The 26,942-nt window shown below is 45.9% G+C and overlaps 1 long non-coding RNA gene across 1 annotated transcript; it reads left to right on the forward strand.

The window, feature by feature from the left end:
• The first annotated feature begins 13 nt into the window (after positions 1–13).
• LOC309622254 lies at positions 14–25,707 on the forward strand. The gene is made up of 3 exons (XR_014240645.1): positions 14–592; positions 10,279–10,413; positions 23,907–25,707. It is a non-coding gene; the product is annotated as an uncharacterized lncRNA (long non-coding RNA).
• The last annotated feature ends 1,235 nt before the right edge of the window (positions 25,708–26,942 follow it).

Below are 26,942 nucleotides of genomic sequence, written 5' to 3' on the forward strand. Positions count from 1 at the left end.
AAAAAAAAAGAAAGAAAAAGAAAAAAAAGAAAATCCACCGCCAAGTCTTTCCTGGCGTAGAAAGGGCTGGAACTGCTGGGGTCATTTTATTTGATTTATTGGAAATAAAGTGGATCTTATTAACATTTTAATAAAGAGAATCTTTTGCACTGGGCTGGAAGTGGCCGCCAGTACCCGGTGGAATTCCATTCTTTGGAAAAGTGGCATCAGCTGGCGTTGCCCAGCGTGATTTGTGGGGCTGGGCCCCAACAGTCCAAAAAAGCGAACGGGCCGCCTCCTCCGAGGGGCTCGCTCTGCGCGAGGTGCTCGCCCCGTCTCTGCCATGCAAAAACGAGAGAGCTTTATGAAGGAATCCGTCTTGTAAAGCCATTGGTCCTGGTCATCAGCCTCTACCCAATGCTTTCGTGATGCTGCCGCTGATCTATTTGGGAAGTTGGCTGGCTGGCGAGGCAGAGCCTCTCCTCAAAGCCTGGCTCCCACGGAAAATATGCTCAGTGCAGCCGCGTGCATGAATGAAAACGCCGCCAGGCGCTTCTAGTTGGGCAAAATGCAGCCGACAACTCCGCTCGTCCTGTGCGTTCTCCTGTCCCAGGTAGGGAAGAGAGGCTGCTGGGCGCACCCCGCGCCCCGTTTCTGCCTTCCGATTGCCTGGCGCGGGCTGGGCGAGGGGGTTTTCGGGGGGTCAGGGGACTCCGGGCGCGGCGGCGAAGACAGCTCGGGGCTCAGAAGGGAGGTCATACCCAGCCCCTGAGATCCTGGAGGGCGAGGGGGTGGGCCTGCTTTCCCACTCCGGGTTGTGTATGTATATGTTCGGGAGATGTGGAAAGAGCTCCGAGTCCTTCTTTTTTTTGCAAGCAGGGGCGACATTCTCGCCTACATCAAGTGTGGTAACTTTGATTCGCCTCCTCCGGAGGCTCACGCATCGGAGACTCAGCTGGAAGCGACTCCAAGGAGTCGTGGTTTCCCCCAACCCAGCGCCGATCGGGGAAGCGCAGCTCGGGTCGGGATTGCGGGCTGCCGGGCTGGAGAGGTCGGCCTGGCGTCGCCGACTTCCCGGGGCGCCCGGGCCCCCTCGCCCAGCCCGGCGGCGCGCTGGAAGGCGCCTCGGGCCAGCCGAACGCCGCAGCCCGGCTGCCGCTGTCGCTCAAAGGCGCCGGCCGCGCCCGCATCGGGGTCCCTTCCCTCCCTGACCTCGGGCCCGGAAGGGCCTGAGCGCGTCCCCTCGCCCAGGCCCCAGGCCCACTCCCCCCCGCCCCCGCCCCCGCCCCCGCGCCCCCTTTGTCTGGCCCACGGGAGCTCCGGCCCTGAGCCCTTAATGCCGCTTCTGCTGTGTTCCCGGGCGGGCGCAGAGCGCGGAGAAAAGTTCAAGCCTTGCCCACCAGGCTGCAGCTGCCTGTTAACCCTCAGGGCGCTGAGGCGAGAGGGAAGGGCCGGCGACCCGGGAGAGGGGGCGATGGAGACGTGGTCCTTAAGCAACCATCTCTGCATCTCGGAGATCTCAGGAAGTCTGTGGGCAGGAAAGCAGTACTCTCAGGAGGCCAGACTGGAGGTGCTGGCTGGCGGCCGGCTCAGCCCTGCTCGAGGGCCTGTGTTCTGAGAGCGCTGTTACCCAGTCCCCCCCGGCCTTCCTGGCAGCCTATGGGACTTGGCATGAGCTAGCAGGCTACAAGTGGGTGGCTGAGATCAAGGCAGGGCCAGGCAGAGAGGAGGGAAGGAGACAGGGAGTGCCTTGGGGTGCTGGAAATGGGTGTTGAGTTCCTGGCCAGGACTCCTGGATGCCAGGGGAAGAGGCACATGTGTGAGTGTGTGAGTGGGGTGAGAGGGAGGGTGAGGCAGCTCGAGTCCCAGGCAGGGGCTGGCTGGGAAGCAGAGATGCAGTGCCGCCTGCTAAGGGGAGACCACTGATGCGTCCACGTGGGGCTTAGACTTCGGAAATGGGTCAGTGTCCCAGGAAGCAGTAACCATGGTAATGACTCAGAGTTGGGTGTGAGGGTGGATGATGGTGCTTGGGGGCAGAGTAGGGTGCCTGGCTGCTGAGCCCCCTCCCAACTCCTGCCTTCTTTCTTCCCTGGATACACAGCCCCCATTCATCAGTGCCCAGTCATACTCTTCTTCTACTAGGGCTTTGGGCTGATTCTCTTGGGGTCCCTGTAGCTTTAAGTTCTGCCACAAATCCTATGCCTGTCTGTGAGCCAGTTTTCTAGACTTTGTGAACTCTATCCCGGAGGTAGTGTGTGTGTGTATGTGTATATATATCTATACATCTATATATAGATGTATAGATATATATATCCCAATTTAGCAGGGTGGTTCAGAGCATGCCTCTGATTCAGACAGATCCTCTCTGCCATATGCTAGTGGTACCACCTGGGCAACTCGCTTAACCTCTCTGAGCTTCCAGATTCTCTGTGGTGAAGTAATTTTATCACCTTCCTAGGACTGCTAGGCAGATTGGATTGCATTCAACAGCATGTCCTAGGTAATGCATTTAGCACAAGGCCTAGCACTCTGGGAGCTTGAGGTGTCTGGGAGCACTTACCACTGCCTTACCCAGGACTTTACAGTCCTTTTCTCCGTGGGCATGTTTTGACCTCAGTGTGGATTCCAGGGTTTGGCTGAAGTTTCGTCTTCCTTCGAGCAAATCAGACCACATGACAGCACCCAGCAATTCCCATGCACTAGGGGCTTACATAATGCCTTTTGCAAAGCAATTGGTGTGTCTCCTCCCCCAGGGCCTGACTGACACAGGTGGCTTCTGAAGGCTGTCAGCTCTCTCAGTTTCTTTAGGATGGGGGAGCAGAGGTTTTACGAAGAATTTAATTGCCCGCCCTAAGAGGCTTATTTCTCTCTTAGATTGTAATTCATAATCAGAGCAAATGTCCACATTAGGACAGCAATTGATATCCTGGTAGCAATAGCACCTTGCAGGGAAATCATTTTGGTGCAAATCAGTTAACCGGCAAGAGGTTCAAGTGCAGAGCTCTGTGTGCCGTAGCAAAAGGAGGGGAGAGTCTAGGAGCCTTTGAGTCAACAAGCGAAAACAAAACTTTCCTGAGGCAGAGAGAAAACAGAGGAAAGGGGAAAAACAATGTAATAAAGCCAATTAGTCACTCGGCCTTAGTGGTGTTCAGGCAAATATGTGTGTGTTTTTCTACCACAGTTGTAGTACTCTGGGTCTGGCTTTGGAAGCCATCAATCTCTGTAAGTTTATTGGCTAGGTTGCTGTTTTAGGCATTTTGGAAGGGGGAAGAGGAATTCTAAGCAACAATGGCTGGAAGCTGGCAAAGCTGAGGAGCAGTCACCTCTCTTCTCCCCTGGGGCATTTTGGGTAAGCCCTTACCAGAAGTGGCCTCTGGAATTTGGCTATGATAAATAATGAATGTGAAACAAATCAAGAGAGGACATGAGCTAGAAATTCCACTGTAAATATGATTCCCCCACCCCCAACCCAATTAGGGTATCACATCTAGGCAGGCAAAAGTTCTAACAATGAATGAGTAATCCCCCAAGAATGAGGATTTTAGGGAGTGGTTCAGGTTTGGAGAGCAGTCACTTGGGAGTGACTAAAGTTTCCACGGAATTCTGAGATGTTGATTTAAAATGGGGAGGTTTTTATTGGAGTCAGAATCTTGATTTTCAGGATTTTAAATGAGAATCAGTGTCTTCTAGTGCCCCTGCAACTTCATATATTGTATTTTAAGGGCAGTGTTTATTTGCAGAACCCTTTTGATGGGGAGGAAAGACTGTGAGAATTGCAGAGGGCATCTCTTGCTCTGAGATGGGTTCAACATGTGACAGCCTATAAGATTTCAAAAGCACTGGGGAAGCAGAGATATAAGTGGTGAAAGGAATTGCCAAGTGGTAGTGTTCATATGTCTGAACAACTTTTTTAGCAAGTCCCCAAAGAGATTGAATAAACTGTAAGGCTGAATATGTGATCTGGAATTTATGTAATACCACAGTCTATATTAAAAGCCCCAACAGTCATCTTAGCTAATATCTCCTGCTCTGCCTCCGTCCCTTCTTTTCTATCTTTAGCCCTTGGGCTTTCCATTAAATAAATCTATTTTTTTTCTAGAAATATCCTCTGTGTGTTACCGTGCCATTGCCCAACAAACCAATGTACCCAATAACTGCATTATCTAAAAGTACCAGCATTTGGATGTTTATGTTGAGTCTCAATCTGAAGTTCACTGTTGAGGTAAAAGTACAGCTGGGTTCTGGAGAATATCTTTCTTTCTTTACCTCCTTCCAAAAAGATAGTTGCTTGGGGAGTCCAGTTAATTTCTATCTGGTGGAAGCTAAGGAAAAGGCCAAACTATGGATTCAATTCGCATCTGAATGACAGTAGCCAACAGTATTACATATTTCTGTGTGTGTGTGTGTGTGTGTGTGTGTGTGTGTGTGTGTGTGTGTGTGTTTATGTGTGTGTGTTCATCTCTGTGTGTTTTGATCTTGTTTTAATACCTGTTGAAAATTTTCTCCAGAAGAGGGCTCCATCCACAGCATTACAAAATTCTAAATCTACAGCTCATATTTTAAAGAACTTCAGTGTAGAAGCTCCATCAAAACCAAACTATTCTCCTTATTTTCAGTTATTTTCTACAAGCTCCCCTAAAGAGAAGTCCTGTCATTTTGCACTGAGTATCTTTCCTCCTTTTTTTCCCTATTGTAGTTGCTTCTGTTCTATTTTATTCTTCAACTATGTATCCCCTCTGAGTATTAGAGCAGGGAACATTTCAAAGGTAGACAATGCAGTATGATATGTGAGGAAGTTCTGAAATTTCCTGGCATTTGACTTCGGTTGGGCCTGGTTTTACTCTTTAGGCAGCCAAACGGCAGGCACAGTTCTGCCTGTGAAAGGAGATAATCTTCCCCATTAGGTCACTACCCAGAAAAGCGAATCATTAGCCAGATGCACTCACCGTGCAACACCAGTTGAAAAGGAGAGGGAAATATCAGTCTGTCATCCAATTACAATAACCAGTTGGACAGAATCAATCGAGTGACCACTGGTTTTGGCATCGTTTCCACTTAGCTGTGGGCAAGGCACCCACACGCCTGGGAGAATCTGACCCTCCTGAAGGATGCTGCCAATACAATTCCCTGCAGCTTATCACCTCTGCAGCCGCCTGGGGACCCCAGGCCTGGCTCCCTCTATCTGAGCAGACTGTACAAATGATGACTGGCTGGACTGTAGGACCCCCTGCACCTTCACCAGATATGAAGTAGTGGCTTTATTCTGGAGTTAGGGTGGAAAGTGATTTCTTTCTCTACTGAGAGAAGCTTCTAAGGGTAGGCTAGGGAGGAGAAGAAATGACATTTCAAACTTGAAATGCCGTCTGAGCCAAGGCTCATGGAGATAATGGGTCGCCCTTTGGCATAGCAGGTTGAACCTCGAGAGATCTACTTGGTGGTGCTGAAGCCCATTCATCCCAATTCTGCAACTCTAGATTCCAGGGAGAAGTTGCAAAGTAGACGCCACAGGCCAAATGTAGCTCATGGATGTCTCTTGTTTGGCCCAAATGTTTTGAAAAGTAGGATATTGTACATTAAAAAACAAAACAAAACAAAACAAAACAGGTTTCTTGCATTTCTTAAAATGTCAGAAGGTTAGGCAGCCCTAGAGCCACATTCCTGCAAGGCCACTCTTCCCTGGAGCTGAGTCACTACTGCCCCCTTTAGGACATGCCTCTGTAGTTTGCCACAATCCCCTCCACTCCCTACTGTCCACCCAGCCCATTGTACTCATTTATTTTACCTACTTGCCCTTGTAGGCATTTCCATTGGGAACTTCTGGTTTTGCAAATTTTGAGCCTTGATCAAACTGATGTAGTCAGTTTTTCAGTGATAGGCTGTTTGGAAAGGAAGGGACTAGCCCCTTTTTGATTGCTCTGATTGAACCACATGGATGTGAACTTTGGAAGAACATGACCAAGGGGACTGCACCTCCTCCCTGAGAACATTATTACCATCAATGCCATTAGGTGACTAGGGCTACCCAGAGCAACACAACACCCAGGTCACTGTTTCATGTGGAATAGTTACACCCAGAGAAGTGACACACTGCAGTTTTCAGTCAGTCTGAGTGCTGGTACCAGGGTGTTGGTACACCTTAAACATTGTTCTACATCAGCAGCCAAGGGGCTCTGGGACCACTGGATAATATGTAGGCCCTAGTGCACTGTACGAAGTATTACAGCAAGGGCATCCCTGCCCTTGGAGTACAGTGACTCCCTGGGCATTGCCATTCCAACAGTGTTGCTCACGCACAGGATGCGTATCATCAGAACGTCACAACACCTTACTGTCCTTAGTCCTGCAGGGAACTCTGGGAGAACTGAGCTAACACTCCGAGCATTTATAACTTCAGGGTAATGTTAGCTTCGTAGCTTTGTTGTCTAGAGTGCTTTTATACACAGGACATTGTCACCTCTAGTGCCAACTGCAGTTTGTGTGATGTTTTTGTAACTGTTTTTAGCAGTTAACACCCACCACAGTCTACACGCAGTGCTAATGCTACAATTAATGTCCTCTGGCTCCATAAATACTAGACTAATCTGTCCACTCATCCCGTACCAGCAGGTAAGCCTCAGGTAACTATTGTTTTCAGTAGCTACAGACCCCAAAGATCAGCGTAAATATACCTACATACATATACAAAAAAAAAGTGATTGTTTTTCTTCTGTCAGTTGCCAGCAGAAGTCAAATTCCTGAAAATTAGCCTTAGCAATAGGCACGTTTTAACATGCCATGTCTCATTTCAAAGGCCCCAGTGAGTGTCACCCAATCTGCTACAGAAGCACAAAGCCCCTGTGTCTCCCAGCTGAGCGCAGGCTGGGCTGGGGTGGAGGGCAGCAGCTGCTCAGCTGAGAGCAGCCCTGCCACATGCCTGGGCAGGGCCAGGAAGTGAGCTCAGCCTCTGGAGGAGCCTGGGGACCCTGCAAGGAATGTGGCAGCCTCATTCCTGCCTTATGCGGCCTCTAGGCCAAAGTCTCTTTCCTCCAGGGTGGCAGGGAACTGCTTTTCCATGAGCTGCAGGAGATGGTGACTGCAAATGCCTGAAGCTCAAGCTATTGGGATAATCTCCCTGTCAAACAATGTGGGGTCTGCGGAGAGTTGCTGGACCCTGCCAGTAGAACCCATGGCTGACTCAGGCCACACAGGCCCCGCCTTCAACTGCTGTAAGCTGCGGGGCATCTGGGATCATCTAACTCAGGGGTTGCAAACTATGGCCCGTAGGCCAATTCCTGCCTGCAGCCTGTTTTTATAAATAGTTTTATTGGAACATAGCCATGCCCATTCATTTATATAATCGTCTATGGCTGTGCTTGTGCTATAACAACAGAGTTGACACCATATGGCCCACAAAGACTAAAATATTTACTATTTGGGCCTTTACAGAAAAATTTGCTGACTCCTGCTGTGGCTCAAAATTACAGCCAGAGAGACTGCAGAGAGCCTTGTCAAAGTGCAGAGAGACATTAGGGGTTTGTATTAGGAATTGTCCCTTCTATGCCCCAAGCACTCAAGCAACTTGACTTCAGGGAGATTCACCTGGGACCAAATGGATTCAATAAATACCTATTATATACATGTGGGACCTACTGTGTGCTCCAGGTACAGCTGCCAGTAAGGCTGATTCAGTCTCTCTTCTCTTGGGGCTCAGACCCCAAGAGATCCCCTGGCAGGGGAGATCAATGTCAATTAATAAATATTTCAAAACAGAGACAACTGCTAGATGGACGGAAACACAGTTGTGTGAGATCATGTCATTCTATATGGTTTGCTTGTCTGTGCCTTTTCTTTCTCCTCTACTAAAATATAGGCTCCGTTACAGCACGTGTTGTTGTCTGATTGAATCAGTTTTGTAGTCTCAGGGCCTAGAACAGAGCCTGGCATATAGTAGGCCCTCAGTAAACATGAATGAATGAATGAATGGATGAATGAATGAATATAAGAAAGGCATCAGATCCAGATGAAGGGTCTGGGAGGCTTCCCTGATAGCCTGCTGCTTGGGCCACAGTCTGGAGGAGCAGTGAGGCTTATGGACAAAGGAACACTAGGGTGTGGTGATGGGGGAAGCATTCCAGGCAGAAGGCCCGGCCTGGGGGAAGCCTGTGCAGGAGGAAACACCACACAACCCAGAGAGTGGTGTGAGGAACAGCTGGGGTTGCCAGAGCTGCTAGCACCTTGTCAGCCATCTCAAGGATTTTGGTGTTCGTCCTGGAGCAATGGGCAGTCATTGAAAGCAACATGGGGAGGGTATACTGTGACAAGGCCAGATTTCTATTTTGAAAAGGTAATTTGGCTGCAGTGTAGTTAGTGGATGGAGCTGGATATGAATGGAAGGGAGAAGCCAGTCTAGGCTTGAGATCATAGGAAGAGCAGGGACTCTTGTTGCTCTAGACTAGGGAGTGACAGTGCAGATGAGAGAAGTAGACACACCCTACTCAGAGCATCCTAGAGACATTTAGGGGAGAATTTGGCAGGGCTGGGTTTGAGATGGCAGGACAAGGGCTAGGGAGGTGTTAAAGATGCAAGCTTGAGTTCTGGCTCTTCCAGTTGGCAGAAAGCTGGAGCCAGTTGCCCAAACAAGGAACCATGTGTTTGACGTCATAAACAGGGCCTGAGGGCTCTTCCCATGGGGGTGTTAGCCAGGCTGCAGCATGCTCCTCACGCGAGGCGTCCAGGGCCCCAAGGTACGCTGATGTCCGCAGACCAATCCATGCTTGCATCTGGGATGGGCACCGTGGGGCCTGGCAGTGCCCTTGGCTAGAGTGACTGATGTGTAGCCTTTATAATTAACCAATCTCTGAGGATTTTCATGCAAAAGATATTTGAGAGAAACATTGCTAAGCCCTTTAATTGTTTCTTGAACATTCAATCAGCAGCACTAGAAATATTTCTTACATGAAGCAAATAATGATCTACTATTTTCAGCAATCACTTTGCGAATGCTAACAAAACTTCATTTCAGCATCCTAGATATAGCCTTGGTGATGTTTATGTTCCTAGGTATAGTAATCTTCTTCAGCTGGGTGCCAGGCAGTGGTATGCTGCTAAATGTTTAACAACTGCTTTCTCTCTAAAAAAAAAAAAAAAAAGCAGCACAGGTACGTTATCCTCAGAAGGTGAGGGATGTACAGTTGTCCACTTGCTAAGTATTTACTGAAGCATTTGGGGAGTTCATAGGTAAACAAGATGGACATGGACATGGAAACTGTTCTCGTGGTCTTGTGATCTACTGAGGGCAGCCAATAAGGAACAAGAAAGCAAATAGCTGAAATATACACATTTGGTAATTATTACGATAGGAAACAATAGGGGCTGAGATAGTATTGAAGGGGTGAGGCTGCTGTGCTCTCTCTCCTTTCCTTCCATCTTTCCTCCTACCCTCCCTCTGTTCCTCCCATATTTTCTTCTTTCTTCCCACAATTTTTGATATCTAGCAAGTGCCAAGCATTCTGCTAATTTGGGGATCCGGAGATGAGTACAACACGGTCCTGGTCCTCAATAGGAGAAGTGCTGGAGGTGAATCAGGGCCTCTGGTCTCCTGGGACCCAGAGGAGCTAGTGTCTTAGTTTATGAGGATCAGGGAGACTTCTGAGACTTTGAGAAGTGAATTTGAATTCTGACCCAGCCTTTTGCATGCTGTGTGACCTCTGATAAGTTACCTTTTTTCTCTCTTCTTCTGTTTCCTCCTGTGTCTAAAAAGGAGAGGCTACACCTCTCTACACCTGCCTAGCAGGTGAGTATTAAATAAGTGTATGCTTACGGCTTCATCACATGATTGCCAATGCTAGGAGCTTAAAGAATACTGGTTGCATTAACTTTTATACTCCATGCTGCAAAGTAGTTTATGGCTTGAAGGTACCATGGGGCCCTGGACTTGAGCATCTGACTAACTTAGAGGGGAAAAATACTTGTGTCCTTAAAATTGTACGGACATTAAAAAAATAAAGTTTGCTCCCCATAGAAGGATTTGCCAAATCTCATATTGGGAGCTCCCCAGTGATCATTCTCCTGGAGATTTTATGCTTCATAAAATTTTTTGATCTGGTGGGATGGTATCTTCTAGATGTATCTTCCCAGCAGCTGTTCCCAGGAGGCTTTATCAGGGCAGTATGTACGTGGGTATGCTTGCCAACACCATGAGCACTTATGATTATTATTATTATTTAAAATAAATCGAAATTACTGTAGTAAACTTATTGTATAATTTACTGCTAAGTGCCAGTTGAATATATTATCTCAAATTCTCACTGCAACCCTTAGGGACAACTATTCTTGTCTCCATTTTTATCTATGATGAAAAGAAGTTCAGAGTGGATGAGTCATCTGCCTAAGGCTACACAGCCACTAAGAACTGGGATCAGGGTTTGAACCCATGCATTTCTGATTTCTGGGCATGTGAGTTATCCTCCATATTTCCCTGGTATATAAAAAATTGCTCCCTTGTGCCCTCAAATGATGTAAGAATTCTCTTCCTTGACTATTTTGTTCTCTGGCTCTCTTGGAGTCAAAATAGCTGCCTGCGATGACCTCATTTTTGAACTCCTTGTCTCTAAAAGTAGGCGTGGGACCTGGACCTCCTCTCTGGGTTACTGGTTACAACCTTCAGAACTGGGTTAGCTCAGGGTTATTTTGTATACTTTATCGATGAGTCCTTGTGTTTGACCAGGGACTAACAAGCTACCCACACCACATGCTTCCCCCAGCGAGAACAGTCATCCCAGGGAGAACAGCCACGCAGAGGCCAGGACCCAGCCTGGGTGTGGCTCCTCTGCAGCTTCCAACGTGCAGGTAAATTCTCTGGCAGTTTCCTGCCTGCTGCTGAGCCCTGAAGCTGGACGGCATCCCTCCCTGGGAATGCCAAGGAACTCCATTGTCCAAGCCAGTGTCTCCTGAGTGCCACTGTCTACAATACTGTTTTCCCCAATCTATAGGAAAATGAGAAATACACAGCCTGTATCTATATCCAGACACTCAGATCTACAGTGGGTTGCAATTGGACTGAATCTAACCTGAAGTTTAGTTGTGTTTTACTAGATGAGGTTTCTTTTTTTCTTTTTAATTCAATTTAAGGATCTTTAGTCAGGGTAGCCACTAATTCAGTGAACATTGTTGAGTGCCTGTTATGTGCCTGGCACCATTTCATGTCCTGGAGACAGAGTAGGGAGCATTCACAGAGCCCCTGTGCTGGCAGATACACACACTCCCCCTTTGCCCCAGTCCTCACCACCCACACAGTGACCTTGCCTTTCTGCCTCTCTCAGGATGTACCTGTGCCCCAATCTATTCACTCCACATTTGATTAAGTCATTCATTTAACAAATATTTACCGACCAATGACCATATCTCAAGCAGGGTGCTTGACACTGGGTGAGAAGCAGTGATTAAGAAAGACAAGATTGCCTGCCCTCATGGAGTCTATGTTCTCATAAGGGAGAAAGAGAGTAAACAACAAAAATAAGTAAACATGATAATTTTGGAAAATGATAGTGCTCTGAAAAAAAGTTTTAAATGGGATAGGCAGTTGTTCTGAGCTTATCCACTACTCTCTTTGGGGATGGAATGTTCATTGTTCTGATGCAATGACCATTCTACTTTTTAGGGTTAAAATGTCTTATAATTTGTGAAATGAAGTTGGTTAATACATAGAGGGCATTTTTGTCCTTAGTGTTAAAGTGTTATTGGCAAACCTTTGCCATTCTCTATTTTTTGTTTTTCTTAAAATTTTGCTTTTGGGAATCCAAAACTATGGCAACCAATGACTTAAACCACAGGTAGGTAATCTTTTTCTGTAAAGGACTATCGAGTAAATATATGGTCTCTCTTGCAACTACTCAATGCTATCAATGTAGCATAAAAGTAACAACAGATAATATGTAAACAAATGGGCAGGGCTGTGTTCCAATAAAACTTTATTTACAAAAACAGGCAGAGCTGGATTTGGCCCTCAGGCTGTAGTTTGCTGATCCCTCATCTAAACCATTAGCCGCCTCACCAGTTGGTCAAATTGGAATAGGGCAGAGGCCAGGGATAGAGACCAGAACTTTTTCTTTGTTGTCTTGTCTTCATGAGAACTGTGGTACTTCTTTAGCACCACATATCACTGGGATTCTACGTTAACTTAGATCAAGGTAAAGATGCTGGTAGTCAACTATGGAATGTAATTCTTAGACCAGCTCTAAAAGATATAATAATTCAGCTTTTATATTAATTATCTGGACTACAATTCTTAAGGCTTACTCACCACCCAAAGGTATATTGGTGCTAAACCCTGTATCTTGGATTGAGTTCTCCCAAACGGTGATGGAGACAAAGGCTTGTACGCAGGGAGCTGATGTGAGAGATGATTCCAGTTCACAGACATGAGGACTGTAAAACAAGAAAGAAGGAAAGCCAATAAAAAGTGTATCTTTGAGCTGGTTATTGTCATGGGCAACGGAGGCTCACTGCTGCTGGGGGCCCTTGGAAGAACTGTGTAAAACTCGCTTCAGAATGGTCCCTCTGCAGGATAGGAGGCTGGAGTGTACATCTACCTATGCCCGCTTTCCATTGGTCAAGGGTGGCCTCTGGTGCCATTATTTCCTCTGTGATTCCCTGCTGAGCCTTTGTGACCCTGGGGGCAACCATGGTTTTAGAAAAGTTCTGAGCAGAAAAATGAAGAGGCATGACAGGTGCTTGGATGGGCAGTACACGCCCTGAGTAGAACATGAGTATATAAGGGATTCCAATTGCCACCATTATGTGTTACTGGAAACTTCCTCAGTAGAGTTAATGATAAAGGAAACAGTTGTGGTGGTTGTTTTTATAAACCCTCCAAATTCAGTTTAGCACCCACCTGCAAATATGCTCTTTCCCACTAGATGGTACCAGTATGCCAAAGCCCTGGAATGCTACCTTAGGCCCTCATTTTTGAGGAATACTTTCCCACTACTTTTGAACAATTTAGGAATAAACGAGTTGAGATTGGAGGAACAGACTATGGGTGTTTTGGGAACAAAAGATGGAAGAAAAGTGGAGGTTGTCTAAATAATTACCCTCATTCATTCGTTCACCAACACATCTTACTGACAACCTTCTAAGTGCTCACTCTCTTCTTGGCACTGGGAATACAGAAGTGAACAGTGTACACAAAGCCCCTGCCACAGTGAGCTTCCATACCGGTTGCGGGAGAGACAATAAAAAATGAATGGGGGGGCTTCCCTGGTGGCGCAGTGGTTGAGAATCTGCCTGCCAATGCAGGGGACACGGGTTCGAGCCCTGGTCTGGGAAGATCCCACATGCCGCGGAGCAACTAGGCCCGTGAGCCACAATTACTGAGCCTGCGCGTCTGGAGCCTGTGCTCCGCAACAAGAGAGGCCGCGATAGTGAGAGGCCCGTGCTCCGCGATGAAGAGTGGCCCCCGCTTGCCGCAACTGGAGAAAGCCCTCGCACAGAAACGAAGACCCAACACAGCCAAAAAATAAAATAAATAAATAAATAAACCCCCAAAAAAAGTTTAAAAAAAAAAAATGAATGGGTAGATACACGATGTCTATCAGGTGGTGCTGTGTGCTCTGGAGAATGACAAAGCAGGCAAAGGGATGGATGGGGGCAGGGAAGAGCGCAGCCCTTCTCATATCTTCCTGTCCTGTCTGCTGGTAGGGTGAGAGATTATTTCCATCTATTTCCTAAACCCAGTTCTGCCACTCACCAACCTCTTATGAGTATGTTTATGTGGTTTATTTTCAAAATGAGACTGTGAACTTGTAGAGGGCAGAAGCAGTGCTTTGCAAACGGGCGTTGACCAGCTGGAACCTACTTCAGCCTAACGCCCAACTCCACCAACTACTTGTTGGCTGATTTCATTTATCTGGAATCGTTGTGAATTATTGTTGTTGACACATAATAGAGTCACATTTTACTCAAGGGTTAGATTATAAAGTCAAGGTTTCAGGCAAACATAGAGTCATCATTAACCTTGAGATCTCTAAGTTGCCCATTAAATTGCAGTGTGTTTGGTTCTGTGTACGCAACCTTGTACTGTAATCAATATATAACAATGTATAATGCATGCAGTGATGTACAGTGCATAATAAGGAATATATGCAAGATATAATTTTATAGCATTTAATTGCAGTATTTAAATTGTTCTTTTTCCTTCTCTTTTTGGTGGAAGAGCTAGATTTCCATTAGTTAAATGTGCATATGATAAGACTTTGTGTTCGTTTAAACTGGTTTCCTAATCATGTAATCCCCACCAGGCTGTGCATAGGGGAGGGCAAGAGCTATGTTCTTTGTGCTCTATTCATCTTTGGGTTCCCACCACCAGTCGCATGCTTTGGGGCAGAGGAACAGCAGACTAGTAATATTAGTAGTAGTGGCCGTAATGGAGGCTGACATCTTAGTAGTGCTTACTATGAGCTGGGCCCTGTGTGAGTACTTTAGTTGTATTAATTAGTATATTCAAGCCTCCTAATGACTCTGTGGTATATCTAGTATGATTTTAATTCCATTTTACAGATGGAGGAATTCCAGGAGAACTTGATAAAGGTCACAGAGTTTTTTAGCTCTGGGGCTGAGATTCAAACTTGGGCAGTCCCAGACACAAAAGGCCACATGTTGTATGACTCCATGAAATGGAAAGAACTGCCCAGAATAGGCAGATCCATATAGACTAGAAGTAGATTAGTGGTTGCCTAGGGCTGGCTGGGGGAAGTAGGGAGTGGGGAGCGACTGTTAATGGGTATGGGGTTTCTTTTGGGGGTGATGGAAATGTTCTGGAACTAGATAGTGGTGATGGTTGCACAACTCTGTGAGTGTACTAAAGACCGCAGAATTGCATATTTTAACAGGGTAAACTTTATAGTATGTGTATTATGTCTCAATAAAGCTGTCGTTAAGTGGGAAAACAAGCCGACCTCGGGCAGTCCAACCTCTGGGTTCCTGCAAGTGCCACCCCTGAGCACACACAACCTATCCTACAGGCACTCACCACTTGCTAATGGCATCCTGCTTGTTTTACTTATGCTAACTTGACTATTCCTTAAAAGAGCCCTATTGTCTGCCCCATTTCAGAGATCAGAAAACTGAGGCAGAAGGATACCGAGAAACTTGGGGCTGGCAAGCGACCCAGGGAGTTCTGGGCCCAAATCATCCTTTGACTGCTACACTGGTTTTCACACATTTTACTAATTGAAAGCAATAGTGATTCAGGGTTGCAGGTAGCTTTAGCCCATTAGAAATAAAGCAATGGTTCCTTGCTTTTGTTTTGCTGATTTCCAAAGTGGATTAAGATCCATCTTTGTCTCATTGGTTAGTATGCCCATCTGGCTCACTTGTCTCTGGTGTAGGGTCCTGACAGTAAGACCCAGAAACTATAGGAGAAGGAGGTGTGTTAGAGTGGCTGACTTCAAAAAGTAATAAGCATATGTGGCTCAGGAAGAGAGAGGGAGAGAAGAGAGGGAGGGGAAAAGAGGGAAAAGCAGGAGAGAGGGAGAGGGAGAGAGGTAGGGAGAGGAGAGAAAGTGGGAGAAGGAGTGAAAGAGGGTGAGGGAAAGAACTGAATTGACATGCTGTCGTTGTACTCCAGTTGATCCCCAATTGCTGAAAGGATTTACCCAAATTAACAAGAATGTTTGGCACCCCTTGGCTGGTTCAGTTAAAGATTTCCAACGCTGGTAAAGAGAAGGCAATCTAAGGTCTAAGGCACTCATCATAGTCTGAATCAACGACCTGCTCCCCATCCCAAGCACACTCCCCCATCAGCACCTGCCACCTATCCAAGACCTTCTTTGATTCCCAGGCTCCCTAAACATGTATGTTACTCCTCTCTGCCCTTAACCTTGGGTTGCTGATTTGTATTTCTCTTTCACGTTTAATATTCAGAGTGACAAAGCCCTTAGTCATGCGCAGTGCAACAGGGAAGGGCAGCAGGGCTCGCCCCCTGACCAGCCCAGGATGCCTGTTTGTGGTCCTGGGAAGCGAGGATTTATAAAGGCACAGCTAAGAGACTGTAAATACCTTCCTGAGTCTCCAGTCTAGAGGAAAAGCCACAGTTTGGACTGGAACAGGAGCTGGGGATTGAAAGGCCTCTGGCTGAGACCTGGTCACCCACACGGCCGGCTCCCAGGTGACAGGGATTCTGCTGGGCTCCCTGTGATTCTTAAAGCCTTCCCCGGTGACAGCAGGGGATCATACAAAGCCACATGAGTGTCTGATTCAGCCCTCCCTCATCATTTCTCCAGTGCACTGTTTTGCAAAGTGTATTGTGAAGACATACTGGTTCCGTGGGTGGTTAATAAGGGTTCTGGAAAACATAGGTTTGCATGTGCTAATATTTTGGGAAACTCTGAAGTTGCACAGAGAAGTGAACCAGGTTGTGTTTTGTTTTTCATGACTGAACATCCTTGAGACTTTAACGTGCATTTGAGTTTCAAAAAGATGCTCCCCAAGGCTGCATTACCAGTGCTCTCCCCAAACTCCCAGGGGTAAGGGTATTCTTACATAGAGGACATCATGAGATAGGGATTCACAGGACTTGGGTGGGAAAACAAGCTGTGTGGACTCTGGGGTCTCAGAACTTGGGGCTTGACCTATAGGACCAGCAGTGTCAGCAACACCTGGGAGCTTTCAGAAATGCAAATTCTCTACCCAGGACCTACTGAGTCAGAGCTTCTGGGGGTGGACCTAGCAATCTGTGTCTTCACATGCCTGCCCTCCGGGGGATTTCGATGCTCTCTGAGGTTTGCGAAGCTGCTGGTCCAGTGGGCTAGTGGGGAGAGAACTACCTGGTGTTCTTCTGGGTGAAGGAGGGAGACACAAAGCCAGGCTAGGAACGTGGCTCCCCCACAGAAAGCAGAGATTACAAAATGAAGATCACCAAGACACAGGAGTAGGAGCTAAAAGTTCTGCTTGGTCCCATTATGGCCATGGGTGTTTACTTCTGTGAGGCCCTGAGCTGTGTTTGCAGGATGCCTTTAGGTGAAAATTTCTGTCCACACAGGCAGACCAGAAGACTAGGGTGAGGACAGAGAGACAGTCTGTGTAGGGGAGGCAAAACCATACCTCTACCCATGTTAGGTTTTTAGCTGGGGCTCTTTAAGAAAAAGACAGATTAACAAGAGAAAAACCAACAATTTGTTAACACATATAACTCATGTATACATGAGAGATACCCAGGGGAAAATGAGTAACTCTCAGAGGTGGCTTAGAACTCCGGTTTAAATACTCTCTTAAACTAAAGAGAAAGAACAGTATGTGGGAGGCCAGTTATGGGGAGGTAACCAGGAAAAGCAGGGTAAACAAGAGTAAGATAGGTTATGCAGATTTAAGTCTGCCTTCTCCATTGATAAGGATCCAAAGATGTCTCCGGTGATTAACTTTTGTCCTTCCAGGTAGAGAGGGGAAGAAGGACTCCTTTGTAAAGTTTTGTCCTGCTTTAAGGCAAATAGCCGGACGGCAGTAAGCTTTTCTTGTAGCCACTTCTTCTCAATTGCCTTTAGCTCAAAATAATCCTTATGCCAAACTGGTATATTTTGGGGTCGTATATTCTGCTACCCTTCATTTGATTTGGCAGACACCTCCTTTGATTTTATATGTATGTGTGTAATGTGTGTATGTGTATATATATGTATACATATATGTGTCTATATATCTACACACATACATATATAACACAATACATAATATATATACACATGTATATACAGATGTATATACATACATAGCACATATACACAGAATGTATATATGCATATACAACATACATAAGTATACATATACACAGGTACACACATGTACATGATGTGTATATATATCCACATAAATACATATAAATTTAAATATATTACATAAATATATATATTACACCTATTAAGCACTAGTCACTATTGGTACCTACTAAATTCTAGGCCCTCTAAGGTGAACCAGACAGACACAGATGCTGCAGATGCTAATCTTGAGGAGATTCGAGACATGAGGGAAGAATAATAAAAAGACAATGACACTTCTGGGTCTATGAGAAGAGCTCAAGGCCAGCTAGGTCTACAGCCATTGGGTTTTGAAACCCACCCAGAATAATTCTTTGTGTGCCCTTGTGAATCTTTGCTGACCCTTCTGATACCTGCCCATGATTCTTACTTGAGAAGTTCAGTCTACACCAGTGGTTCTCGGCCAGGGGCAGTTGTGCCCACCAAAGATCACGTGGTGATGTCGGGAGACATGTTTGGTTGTTGCAACTGGTGGAGGGGATACTATTGGCATCTAGTGGATAGAAGGCAGGGATGTTGTTCAGTATTCTACAGTGCACAGGACAGCCTTCTACCATAAAGAATTACCCTGACACAACTGTCAATAGCGTGAGGTGAGAAGACCTGGTTTAAATGCAGAGCTTTATACCCCCCCAGCACACACAGGGAATTTTTATCTCTACCCCATCTCATTATTACTAGAAAGTCAGAATCGAAACTTGGGTCTGTGAAAAAATAACTGGAAGCAAGCCCCAAACGTGTATAGTTTTTCAAAAGGTAAAACCATGACTTTCAGGTAAATATGACCGTTAATTCATTAGATTATGAGGAAACCAGTAAGATCTGATGGTAGTTTCAAAGGGTATTTAATAAGCTAGGGTATTTATGAGCAATTTAACAAAGAAATATTAGGAAGAGATTGTTCAGTTAGAAAAAGAACTAGTTAATGTGCAATATGCCTAAATTGTTGGGATTATCTGTTATGTTAGACAGAAATTATTTGCATCTCCACTTGGACAAAATCGACAAGTAACTGGCGACTTCTCTAAGTCTAGAGGCCTCAATCAAGAGCAAGCAGTGAGATGAGCTAAGAACGTGCTCCTAGACATCTTCCCATGGCCTTTGTCCCTGAATGATGTTCAAAGGATTGCCATCAATCATTTTGGTCTAGTTTACAAGCTTTGGATAATTTTTTCTTATGCCTCAAGCACATGACATTTAATTTACTAGTAAAGAAATGGTCTGTGAAACGTGGGGCAAAGAAATGGAGGTTGGTTGAGGGCTAGAAAGTGCTGGGAGGAAAGGTTATAGAAGGTCAAAGTGACAGTATTGCATAGATGCCATCCATTACCTGCCTGTGATGAAGTGTGCTCTGTGCTAGATGCTTTCTTTCAACCCTCTTAGGTAGGTCTTACTATCGTCCCCATCTACAGATGAGGAAAGCGAGTCAGAGGGAGAGTCAGGAGTGTCAGTAGTGGACTTGGACAGAGTAAGAAGAAAATGGTATGTGATCAAGACCATAGCGGGAGAAATAGGATTTAGCCAGAGAAGGAAGGGAGGGTGTTATGAGCTGGAGGGAAGCCTAGTCCCAATTTGAGGTAGAAATACTCATAGCATGTTCAGAGGGCAGTGAGGAGGCCATTCTGGGTGACAGTGAATATGTGAAATTAGATCAGTGCTACATGAATGACAGCTATTAGTAGTACCAGTGTTATTTTAGCCAAAGAATCCTACTATCATTATAAGGCAGTGCCTGGCAGTACACTATGTGCGTTAAGAGCTCAGGCCTTGGGGGGAAGGTGGAAGTACAGTTTGAATCCCAGCTCTGTCACTGCAGGGCTGTGTGGCCATGGACAAGTTGCTTAACCTCTCTGTGCCTCACTTGCCAGATCTATGAAATGAGGGCAGTGATATCTACCTGATATGACTGGGATGGGAATTCAAGACAAACATGTAAAATCTTGGTCTAACAAGCAATGAGACTTTGGAAAATGGAAGTTGGTTCTTTGAGGAGGTGAATGGATAGGATTTAGCATGGTTTTTAGTCATTTGCCTGTAAGTGTCACAGTCTCAGTCTGAGTTCCCTCAAAAACAGATTCTGGGGCTTCCCTGCTGGTGCAGTGGTTGAGAATCTGCCTGCCAATGCAGGGGACACGGGTTCGAGCCCTGGTCCGGGAAGGTCCCACATGCCGCGGAGCAGCTAAGCCCGTGCACCACAACTACTGAGCCTGCGCTCTAGAGCCTGTGAGCACAACTACTGAGCCCACGTGCCGCAACTACTGAAGCCTGAGCACCTAGAGCCCGTGCTCCGCAACGAGGGAAGCCTTGGCAATGAGAAGCCCGCGCACCGCAACGAAGAGTAGCCCCCACTCACTGCAACTAGAGAAAGCCCGCACACAGCAACAAAGACCCAACGCAGCCAAAAATAAGTAAATTAAAAAAAAAAAAAAGCAGATTCTGAGAGGAGAATGTGAGTGCAGTTAATTTCATTTGGAAGGTGAGCCAGGGAAAACTCTAGCGGGGTGGGGAAACAAAGCAAGGAAGGGAGGGCTGCCACATAAAGGGTCTTTGATTCAGCCAGTTGCTACTGCAGGTACCTGGGGACCTTTGGGAGCCAGTGTGGAATACCTCAGAGTTATCACACCTGAGGGGCATGGGAGCTTCAGTCTTTATGCCACAGATTTGGGTGGGCATTGTTTTGGAACTGCCCCAGGTGCCGTTGATTTTGAGCACTATCAGACTGCTGAGTATGAAGTCTGGTCCCGGAGGAAGCCCTTGGTAAAGAGGTGTAGATTCTTGCAGTGGAAGTTGGGTCCACTAACGAAAGGCCAGAAGGGGATGTGGGCTTGGCAGTGGGAAGCCATCAGCGTCTGCAGTAGTCAGTATCACAAGGCCTAAAAACAGTAAAGCCCTTTGGGCCAGTAATCCACATCTGAGAAGTTAAAGAAACAGAGCTAAATACAGAAAAAGATGTACAGAAATACTTCTCTGCATTATTTGTGATAGCACAAATTGGAAATAATAACAATAGCCAACATTTATTGAGTGTTTGCCGTGTGCCTGGCTCTCCTAAGTGCTTGACAAATAAGCTAAATTTCTAGCAGATGGAAACTCGTTAAATGACTCAATGGAATATTACATAGGCATTAAAGAGGAAGGTTATGAAGACAATGATGACATGAAAAAATCATATAAGCGAGAAATGAATACTGAATAGGAGAATATGTGTGGAGTAGGATTCTTACTAAGCAAAAAAAGTTTCTATGTATGAAAAAAGGGGGATGGAGTCTGAAAGGATATTTTTCAAAATGCTAACTGCAGTTTTGTTCATGTGATGGGTTCCTGAGTGATTTTTTTCCCCTCTACAAATCTCCGTTGATATGTATATATTACATTTATAATGAAAAATATAATAAACTTGAAAAGTGAAAGAAGAAAAAATTGAAGAAAAATAAGTAGTGGAGATTCAGTGGTGGTTTTGAAGAAGGGAATAACATAATGGAAAATAATATTTCAGAAAAATTAATCTGGGGGCGGTGTGAAAGACGGACTGGGTCCAGAAAAACCGAAGGCAAGAAATCCAGCTTGTGAGCTAATAAAGGTCAAAAGAAGTGTGGAAAAGAAAGGACTGGTTTTAGAGGCTTGGTGGTGAATGGGCTGACGGGGAAGAAAGAAAAAAAAAAATGCCAGAAATGATCTCAAGAGTTTAAGGTTGATTGAGTGAGAGAAAATTAGCAATGAGACAATAAATATGTGTTGAGCACCTCTGTGAGCCAGGTTTCCTTGCATCTGCTGTCTCAGTTAAACCTAACAACAATCCTATAAGCTATGTTTTTAATATTTCTGTTTTATTGGTGAGGTAATAGAAGATCAGAGAAGTAAAATGACTTGTCCAAGTTTACGGTGAATCTGAGCTCAGATAATTGTTAAATGAACTGGATAGATGGACGGATGGATGGATGGGTGGATGGGTAGATGGATGGATGGATGGATGATGGATGAATGGATTGGTAACCATGTAAGGGGGAAGAAATATAGGGTATTATAGTGTCAAAGCAGGAAAGAGGGAATTTCAAGGAGGAACTTGCAGATACCTTAGAAGATAAAGAAAGAAGGGCTGGGGAAATTGCTAGATTCTGCAGGAAGAAGGAGTGGCCACTGGTTCTCTGCTTTGAAAAGGCCACTGTAGTCAAGTAACGGGAAGTCGGCTTAGCTGCATGGGGGACCAGGACGTTGTGGGGGACCCTATGAAATTACTGGTCAGACCACGTACAAGCTTAAAAACAGGCACACGTCTAAGGAGTAGATGCAACATTAGAAAGGAGGAGGGACGTAAGAGAGCAAAGGGAAGGAGAGGGGAAGTGAAGGAGAAAAGGAAAAAGGAAAAGCAATTACTGGTTAAGAATGAGGGCACCAGACCGCCTGGGCTTGACTCTCAGCTCCCACTGCCCTGTGACCTTGAGCAAGTCCCATACATAACTCTCTTTGTCCCAGCTTCCTTATCTGTCAAATGGGGAGAATAGTGATAACTCCATCCCATGGGCTTCTTAGGAGGACGAACTGAATCACGTAACATGCTTAGCACAGTGCCTGGTACAATATAAATCCAAACTGGGCAGGGATCTCGGTGTCTTTTTTTTTTTCTTCCCAGCCATGCTGTGTGGCATGTGGGATCTTAGTTACCGGACCAGGGATTGAACCCGTGCCCCCTGCAGTGGAAGCGCAGAGTCTTAACCACTGGACCGCCAGGGAAGTCCAGGGATCTTGGTGTCTTAATCATCACAATAAATGCCATTTCTTGGGAAACAGTCCCAAGCTATAGATCAAGAAACTGAGGCTCAGTCACTGAATGTGCCCCAAGAACGTACGTCTGGAAACCCAACATCACACTGTTGGGGACACAAGTGGTCAGCTCTCCCATCCTTCAGAAGAAAATAGATTTTGCATAACACCCTATGCGTAGTTTTATTAGATGGAAATTAACCTTACGCAGTTTGCAAGAAATGAGACGTATTAGGTTTCTTTTTTTTTTTTTTTCTTTTTGACCAAAGAGTTAATAAACAGAGGCTGCTCATTAAAGCAAAGTTGGAAGGAGTTTTGAAGGCACTGGAGAATAGCTGAGGGAGCAAAGTAATGAAGCACTAGGAAGATTCGGAGGGGGCGGATGAAGACCCGTCAGACCCCAGCAAGCATCATGAACTCAGCGCCCTTTCTCCATTCCGGAAAGTTTTATGCTGTTATAATTGATGCTTGGATAGGTCTGTGCACTGCAGACTCGGCATGAGAAATCCTAAAAGCCTTATTAACCCAGCCACTTAGACTTTCTGAGTGTAACCCCTACCCTGGCTATTTTGGTTCAGGATTAACTGAGACCCCAAATGTTCTGCTGTTGGGATGAAGAGGTTCAATTTAACACCGTTCTCTGGGCAGTCTCCTTCTAAATCCCCCTGCCTCTCTAGCGCTGGCTGCCGGCAAGCTGCATCGTGCTCTGCCTGCTCACTCCTGCCCTTTGAGATCATGGAACCTGCCAAGGAAGCATTCTCCCCGAGGCTGAGCCACCAGAGAAATTGCACACCCAAGATTGATTTTGCACAGTGTAAAAATCAATCTGCACACTGCGTAGTAGAGTCTGCAAGAGAACCAGTTCAGGCTGGTTGGAGCCCCAGTGGGGCAGGGCAGCAAGCAGTTTAAGTCGAAAAGTTAAAAAAGTAAACAGAAAAAACAGGTGAAATTGAGGGGTGTGTTTTGCCAGGCTGGAATGGGCTTTTCTCTTTCTGTGTTAAGGAGCCTTATCTGGTGCCGCTGGTCTCTACCTGGTGCATGGTTTTTGTGGGGAGGGGGGAGTTGGAGAGAGACCCCCCATTAGACACATTCCCCTGCTGGCAGGTGGGGCCCCAGGGAGATACTGTTAGCTTGACACTGTCTCTCCAAGGACAGAACTTTAATTTGCTTCGGTGGTAAGGCTAAGAACAACCATCATCATTTGTGCTCGAATAATTAATTATTATTTAATTAAATGACACCATAATAATTACTTAAGTTAAAAAATAACATTTATGGAGCATCATCTATGTGTCAGGCACTCAGCTAAGTATTTATTACATACAGGGTGTCTGATTCAAGTCTCTGAATGTGGGAGTTACTGTGATCCCTCTCATTTTGTAGCTAAGGACGTCACCTTTTGCTGGGCTTGCTCACACACAACCTCTTCCTTGATCTCCACTCAACCCTCAGGAGGCTGCAGATGATGTTTTTCAGTTAAGGAACCTGAGCCTCAGGGACCTGTCTTCTTCAGCAAATAATTGGCAGAATCAGGATTTGAATCTGGATCTCCTGACTCTTTATTGTTGCAACTGTATTGGGAGAGAGAGGTGGTGTGTATTCATTAAATTCCTTCTGTTAAGACTGGAGAAAAGAGTTTATTGTGCTTTGTTTCGATCCTCAGTCAGGAGGGTGTTGCTTTCCCACTTTACAGATGAGAAGGCTGAGGCTCAGAGAGGGGAAGCCATTGGAAGAAAACCACTCAGGTAGTTGTAGGGAGTAGATCTGGGCCTTATAGCTTCCCATTCTGCCCTGCGGGTTTTCCCTGTTATCCCCACCTCTCCACGGCAGTGCCTTCGATAGCAGAAACAACACCATGTGATTTCCCAGCAGGTTCAGTGAGAGTGTGATTCTTGACTTGGACCTTAGGATTTAGGATGGATCATGGGTATTGACAATTGAATAGGCTGCTAGAAATGTGATCCTGGCCTGGAAGGAAGATCAGACATGACTGAGACTTTAGGAAGGACCAGATCTGTCCAATCAGAAGGAATTTGGGGCCTTTCATCTTCTTGGAGGCTATAAGTTCCAATTTGCACTTTGAAAGCCACAACTTGCTGGGCCAACCTATTGTTGCTGCCCTCTTCTTGCCAGTCACAGTCATCAAAGCAAAGTTCTCCGAACATGCTAATGTCACAGCACTTTCTGGGGAGACCATTGTACTGAGCAAGGCTCGGGTTCTGGGGAGGAGGGATTACATTGTAGAGTTGGCTCTCCATTTCCCTGGAGTCTTGTGCTTTGGAAAAGCATTATTTGTTTTTCATTCCTGACAGTCACTGGTGACACCTCCAGGCTCTGAAAGGTTACAGGAAAATAAAAGGCTTCTGGCAGTTTCCAGCAGGTTCTCTTTCTCACCTGGGCTAGGATTGTGCATGTGCTTTTCATTCGTGACAAGATGAGGAGAGCTTGGTTAAATAAGGATCCGCTGCTCTTTATTCATCCACTTTTCTGATTATATGGCATCAGAAAACCATTCATCTGGTTTGAAGATAGACAGGTGGTTGCCGTCACTACACTGCGGGCTTTTGAAGCTTGCTCTGTGATGTGATTACAGCACATACTTAGCTTGTGCTCCAGGGGGTAAGGTTGACCTTTGATCCTACTCCTCATTTAAAAATCACAGATCTTGGGAAATGAACCAATCTAGGAAGATGCTGGATGCTGCATTTGCTGCTGAGGTTGGCTGTCAAACCAATTTAACTGGCCTGCTTTACCTAGAATTCTGGTTTTTCTGATTAAAACAGATGACCTTTAAAGCCTTTTTTTCCTCTGACAATCTCTAGAGGACATCTGGTCTTTTGTGAGTTTCAGTGGGAACCCAGAATCATGCCGCTACTGTAGGTTCCAAATGAGGAAGATGCACAAAGCATCGATTGGAAGAAATTCAAGACCATTATCCAAACAGAGTGCATGTTATTTACCTTTCTCTCTCATTCATTCATTCGGTCAACATTTATAGAGAACCTATCATGTGCCAGTTCTGTGACAGGAGCAGCAATAAGGAGGTAACAGAATCGTAGTCCCTGACCGCGGGATCTTATGATTCAGAAGCTGAAACAGAACAGTCAGCATTGTCAAGACAGGATGAAAGGGACTGGGAATTCATCTGCTTGGAAAACTGTTTGGTTTTGGCTTTGATAGATACCACCAGACAGTTTTCCAGCGTGGTTGTAAAGAAGGCGGGAGGGGGGCTTCTGAGAACCTGATCGTGTTTTATTTTTTGACCCCAGTTGCATGGCACCTTGTGGAAAATACTGAGCTATATACTGAGGCTTTGCACACTTCCTGTAGTGCCACAGTAGAATTTAAATTAAAAAATAAAGAAATAAAGTATTGTCAGCTTCAGGCCCTTTGGGAGCACAGAGGAGGGACTGGGCTCTACCTGGGGGAGGAGAGCAGAGAGATTGAGGAACTCAATTGATATTGATATTTGAACTGGGCCCAGAAGGATCAACAGAGAGTAGGCAGTCAGAAAATGGGGTGGGATGTGCTTGCACAAAGGCCTCAGTCAGAAGGAAGGCGTGGAGTGGAAGGAGCTGGCAGTTAGGGCTTGGGAGGGCTGTGAGTTGCTTGCTGTGGCTGAAGCCCAGGGTGTGGGGCTGTAGACATAGGAGAGGTCAGCAGGGGAGGAAGCTGGACTGTTTCACAGACGTAATGTCCCGAAAGCAGCGGGAGCCACGAGGGATTTTTAAGCAGCAGAGTGACACTGTCAAGCCTGGCTTATCTGACAATCAGCATGCTTATGCCTGCATGGGCGTGCAAATGGGAGATGTTTAGGTGTCTTTTGCAATAGTCCCAGAGGAGAAGGCTGAAGGCCCCATGTAAGGCACTGAGAGAGGAGAGGAGGAGACAGATCAGAGATCAGCAGATATCATACAATACATGAAACTTGTTAGTCCACTGCAAGGTCGGGGGGTTGTTGCGGGAAGAGATGGGGAGAAATCAGAAGGTTTCTCTTCCAGCCCAGGCTCTGGTGAGAACCACTCGGATAGAAACACCTGGGCCTGAGCGCCAATTTCTCTTATTATATAAAACCACAAAGATCCTCATTAGCCATTCCAGAAACATCTATTTATGCCCACGATATGTCAGGCAGTAGGGGAGGTTCCGAGGATACAGAGATGGAAGGGACCAATTCTTGCCTTCAAGGAGCCACCTGTAGAGTGTGGGGAGACAGCAGGTCCTATTCGCTCTGCCTTAAACCTCAGAAGGTGTCTTTGAGTTTATGCAGTGGTGTTAGTTTCTTCTTTGATTCAAGGTCAGTTCCCCAGCCCCTGCAACATCACTGACAGGGCATTCCCCAGATCCCTTGCAGAGAGGATCATTCCCATGAGTAGTTGTGAGCCAGGCATATAAACTTGCGTGAATGTTTGAAAACTT

This window comes from Balaenoptera borealis (assembly GCF_965194805.1).
Source record: "Balaenoptera borealis genome assembly, contig: HAP1_SCAFFOLD_1904, whole genome shotgun sequence".
NCBI lineage: Eukaryota > Metazoa > Chordata > Mammalia > Artiodactyla > Balaenopteridae > Balaenoptera > Balaenoptera borealis.